This window comes from Plectropomus leopardus, chromosome 12 (assembly GCF_026936395.1).
Source record: "Plectropomus leopardus strain MGB_pleo_1.0 chromosome 12, ASM2693639v1, whole genome shotgun sequence".
NCBI classification, from domain to species: Eukaryota; Metazoa; Chordata; class Actinopteri; order Perciformes; family Serranidae; genus Plectropomus; species Plectropomus leopardus.
The window spans coordinates 10216589-10222310 of record NC_142187.1 but is presented as its reverse complement, the minus strand read 5'-3'; the positions used below and the strand labels follow the sequence as shown (position 1 = coordinate 10222310).

General features: G+C 39.5%; 1 non-coding gene across 1 annotated transcript; it reads left to right on the top strand.

Annotated features, from left to right (window-relative positions):
- The first annotated feature begins 3238 nt into the window (after positions 1–3238).
- trnas-uga (transfer RNA serine (anticodon UGA)) lies at positions 3239–3320 on the top strand. The gene has a single exon. It is a non-coding gene; the product is annotated as a tRNA-Ser (tRNA).
- Positions 3321–5722: the final 2402 nt, after the last annotated feature.

Genomic DNA, 5722 nt, shown 5'->3' with positions numbered 1-5722 from the left:
AACAGTGAGTTGTGATGGATTATGTAGCTTTGCAGTGTAACACTTTCTTGCATCTGGGAGTCAATTGCTTCTTGGTAAATGCTACATTCCTTGAGTTCAAAGTTAACCTACTTTTTTATTGACCACTAAATCACTGCAGGTGCATGCAGTTTGTTTCCAGGATGTTATATAAATGAAATTCAGCTGTCAATATTTAAAAAACACATGTGATGTCAAAACACGGTGAGGTCAAGTTATTACAATGGCCCATAACTTTGATACTATCCCTTTGCATTTTTAAGAAATGATTTTGTGTAGGATGATATTAGATGTCTTATTTTTAGAAACTTTTCAAAAAGCTCAGAAATAACTCTGCTGTGTAGAGTCTGTCTATCGGTTTTCCTCCCTCTCCCCTCCATGAAACCCTATATCTGTTTAGTTGATTGGATAAACATCTGTATGTGCAGCAGCAGAGATCCCACAGCCTGCTGTGAGAAGCTTCAGTGTTTTTGGTTTAGAGAAAATACAATCGAAAACAAACACGGCGTTCAGAAGTATAGACAATGCTAGGGTGGCCAGGCGAGAGTGCTGCACATTCCTCTCTATTTGGGCTAATATTCTGGGAGATTCAGCGCTTAATGTAATTACTGGGGAAATGACGGTCTCCCATGCGCAGAAGGGAGTTGGATGCAGGGATGGACTCTAATGCTCTGAAATTCACTCTGTTACTGTGGGAGCGGCGCTAAATGCATTTCCCAGAATTCCAAGGCTCAAGTTTGACATGGACTGAATTTCCAGAGACGTTTCAGCTCCGAGGGATTCAGCTAACCAGCCGGACTGCTTTCTGCTAAACAGAACAAACTCGATCTCTCTAGCAAAGATACTAATTTATGAATTTTCCAGTGACAAACTATTAAAGAGCGAGCTCGGTGGCTGCAGAGGGACGCGCTCAGCTGTAAAACAGATGTGGGAAAAGCCAGTTTTGCAGTAATGAACAGGTTTCCAGTCGGCTTCTAAGGGAGTTCAAAGATAATACCTGATCTGAATCAACAAAAACTACACAAGTTTGGAATGCAAGTATTTAAGTTTAGGACAGAAATGTGACTGATCTGTTGATAAATTCACAAAAAGCGTTGTGAAATATATGAAGTGCACATTTATAATAAATCTCTCTACAAAGAGTTAGTTTATAGCATCATGCTAGCATTGCATTCAGTGAAATGGTCCTTAAGTAAAATTGTTAAGATGATAAACAAGAAGATGCACCTTCATTGCAAGCATGATTAACCAGTAAGTAACCCTTTAACACCTGGACTGACACCAGCTTTCCTGTGCTGCGTCTAGATGCCTTTCATAAGCATTTAAACCCCTGAAACCTGATATATTGGTTTGATTGCATTAGTTTATATGGAGAAAAAAAACATGAGAACTTGGCAAGAAAGGTTCCACAAATGGCAAAAAAAAGGAATGACCTCAAAATTTCTATGTGTAATTTATGTGTATTTATTACTGTGTAATTTGTAATTTATACTGTATTTATACTTTATACTATGTGTAATATATACTACATATATTAGTTATTTCTTAAGGTCACTCTGTTGTTGGTTTTTGTTTTGTTAGTTTGTTAGTTTAGAATTTTCTTGTAATTTCTTTACTAATTTCTTGCTTTTTTTGGGTGATTTCTTAACTTGATTGTCTCTTTCCATGATTTAGAAAGAAATCTCAGGATTGCTCAGGATTCAAAGTATTAAAGGTTGCAAAAATGAGCAAACCCCAGGTTTGATGCTACTGAAGAGGCTTATGATATTTATGATACAAAATAAAACTACTGTCATCAGAGAAAGACACTTTTATCGAAAGAAATATCCCAACCGTAGTTTTCCAAAGAAAATCCCACAGAAACTAAGTCCCAATATTGTCTTTAAAGGGACATTTAAACATTCTGGAAAATGTGCTCATTTGCAGAATAACTGAGAATTAGATAAGAAGATTGACATCAAATACTTCCACATTTAATTCGTCATATAACCTTTTGCACTATCTTTATCCAAAATTGTGGTTAACTGGATATTTTTAATGGGATGATGGCAAGTCAAGTGCTTTATTGTGTCATGCATGTATCGGAGCATCTGCATTTAAAACGTTCTCATACCAAGTCGTTACGTATTGATGTTTTGCAGTGGACATCAGCTTCTACATATTACACACTAGGTATCCTTCTGCGTCTGCTGTTGACACTTTGGGATGACGCTACCGTGATGTCAACAAATGGTCATGGTGGGATGATGCTCCACTTACGCTGGCACAGATGATTAAGATCAGGCAAAAGGGGCACATGATAAGGTGTAGAAACAAACATCACATTCAGACAGAAGCGAACACTAGACTCCCTAAAGAAAGTCCAGGGTTTGTTTGATCTGTCCACTGCCCCGCCTGCTTGCCTGCCTTATGTGGACCTTCATGTTCCTTATATTATGGCTTTAAATTGATACTGTCCAACAACGTATCATACAGATGTGACAGGTTCTGTGTGGCCTTGTTGTCCCCTGACCCCACATGTATCATGCTGCCGCGGCAGCATTATTATTATAAGCTGCATTCTCAGCTTATACCGTGAAGCAGTGTATCATGCTGACGTGAAAGGTGGATTTTGCCGTTAGGATTTTACACTGAAAGCACTACAGAAGTGGCAGTATTTACGTGCTGGCTTGAGAACGGGCTGGCATTCCTTATGTTTCTGCACTCATTTTTTCAGGTTTTTCCTTGCTCTGTGACATGTTTAGCCTAGCTCATTAGAAACACTGAAAGCAGAGGGAAACTGCTAGCCCCTGAGAGAAACAAGAACTTGTCCTCAAATAGCTCCGTAATTGTGGTACCAGTGCATTTAACCTTTTGCACTGTATAAACAGTTTTTTTTCTTTTACATTTGCCCAAAACATGTTCCACCGAAATTAGTCTTAGAGTTACTGTACAAAGAAAAGCTCCTTGTTACATTTGTGGTATTTTGCAAATTGCAACATTAGAGGCTGTTGTGGAACTGTAAGCTCTGAGATCCATTTTTATCAGCCATCTGTCTTGACAAAGTGTCCTTCGCTAACACACACACACACACACAAATTCTTGTCTTTGCTCAGCAGTTGTTCTGGATGAGAACATCAGATAAAAGTGTTGCCATTAACTGTCAAGTTGCCTTTTCACTGCCACAAATGTCACAAACCCTCTTGAGACGTGATGAAGACAAAAATACAAGGAAAACAAAGCTGTGATGGCCGAGTGGTTAAGGCGTTGGACTTGAAATCCAATGGGGACTCCCTGCGTAGGTTCAAATCCTGCTCACAGCGAGACTATTTGCATCTCAGCCATATGAGACAAAGTGATCTGGCTACAAAGCCAAAAGGGTTAAATTAATACAAGCCTCTATGAAAGTACCCTCTAAATAACGACCTTTGTGTCTCCTAATCATGCTATAACACAATAACGCAATCTACAAAGTATACATCTGGTCACAGTAAGCACCATATGTTCATCCAAAAGAACCCTGTAATGACTGCCAGTACAGTTTTTTTTTTATTTGCCATGCTAGCTGCCAGACTTGAGGTCAGTAGGTCCCCCACTTAAGTTGAGTCTGTGTTATCTCAACAACCATGATATGCATTACCATGTATGCTGTACAGACATTCATGGTCCCCAGAGGATGAATGCTACTGACTACCTGACTTACAGATCGGCCTTCAGCGCCACTAGCTGGTCAAAGTGTTCACTTATCTGCATATGTATGCTAAATCTGATAGTGTTGGGACAAGATTTTGGATTTTGGGATCTTTAAATTTTCTTTAGTGTCACCATCAAGTCAAAATTTCAATTAATCCAACACTCTGGTTAATGTCCGAATACCAGCAAAACTTATACACTCCCATCAGCCTCAGCTGTATTTGAGTTTATTGCAATATAGCAAATGTCAGTAGGCTAAATTGCTAAACAACCATGGTGGACGTGGTATGAATACTAAACCTTAACATTAGAATACAATTTTTGTCATTTGGAGCATGTTAGCATGCTGGTGTTAGTATTGAACTCAAAACATACTATCACAATTTTGCTAGCATGGTTGTATGTTATTTTAATTTCTAATTTTCTAATTTTTTTGTCATGACTCTACTTTACCAACTTTTTTGTATGTGAGTACTGAAATATTATCATTCAATACTTGTGGGGGAAATGATTTATCACAAATCCATACTTATCGACTATACGCACCAAAATTGGCAGTAATCCTTAAAAAAAATGGAAAAGCAAAATTTTCTGCCCTCAAAAACGATCAAACTAAACAATAGCAATGGTCAGATCATTGTCACGGAGCTTCAAACAAGAGAAAAGCAAAATTTTCTGTTTTCATACCCAGTAAACTTCAGCATGAGATGATGATGACTGAACATTGTTTGAAAGTTAAATCCTTCGATACCCCCTCGATTTGATTCTACAATGTCAGCCAGGGGACTGACAGAAACTTAATAACCAGCTCAGTCACTGCACACTGTCAACTAAACACACTGTGTTATTTTTGGTTCTGGCTACCTTGACCTGTCAGAGGGGGCCAAATGGAGTCTCCTTACACTGAGACTGGAGGAGGAAGGAGTAGACATCAATCTGGAGGTTCCACATGTGTCTTTTCTGCCTCCCCTACACATTCTGGGCACATTGTTGGACTGAAAGACATATTTACTGTGGATGTGCATGTGTTCCAGTTTGCACTAGAGCTATAAACTTAAAGAGGTCAGGTATACACAGTCTGTTCTCATTCCACACTCATGAAATACCACTGCTTGACAGTGCTTTTCCTTTTGGCCACCTTTCCCGCCCCCGCAAAACATGGCAGGATGGCATCAGGTGAGAATTCTGCTGGACAGAACTGGCCGTGGTGTTATTATATGCCAGCAGACTGACGGACGGCATGTGCCATTACATCAGATGTGTACAAATTTTGGTGCATTACTTTTAGTAGGAAAATGTACAGCGTGTATGACAACAGCCTGCACAATTATTGCTACTGCTAGAGGGCTTTGTCACTTCCATGTAAACATATATTGTTTTGGGGAACTTTCTGAAACACCTGATGGTGGAAGCAGATACTTTGCAGGTACTCTCAAATATATTTCATGTTGGGCCAGTCATATAGTATGTAGTTTTGGGAGTCCTCGGCAAATGACCTATTCTGTTGTTGAGGTAGAAGGATGTGTTGTCAAGGACAAAACACAAAGTGAGAACTTGCTGTAACGGATGCAACACACACAAACACACACACACACAAAGCCCTGCCTAAGGCTACGTTATGTAGCCAACAGAGCTGCCAGGAGAGAACGTGCCTGTCTGTCTGTCTTTCTGTCTGTCTGTCTATCTGTCTGTCTGTCTGTGTTCCTGCTTGTCTGTTTGGCTGCCTGCCTGACTCTATCTGTCAGTCAGTCTGTCTGTCAGTCACAGGTTCCATTAATTTGTGGGATAAATGAGTGTTTGCAAGTCTGGAGCTGAAGCCTTACAATAGAAACCTCAACATCTCTCAATAGAAATCTGTCAGTGGTGAAAATGTTCTACATTACATCTGAGACAGTAAGCTGGCACTTATCCTGAGTGATGTTCAGTGAGAGAAAAGTCAGCTTCAATTTGTAGATAACCAAGAAGCAATCTATTAGAATAAACAGGTAAAAGCCAAATATAGATTTATGGTGTGGTGTGGCCATAGAAAGAT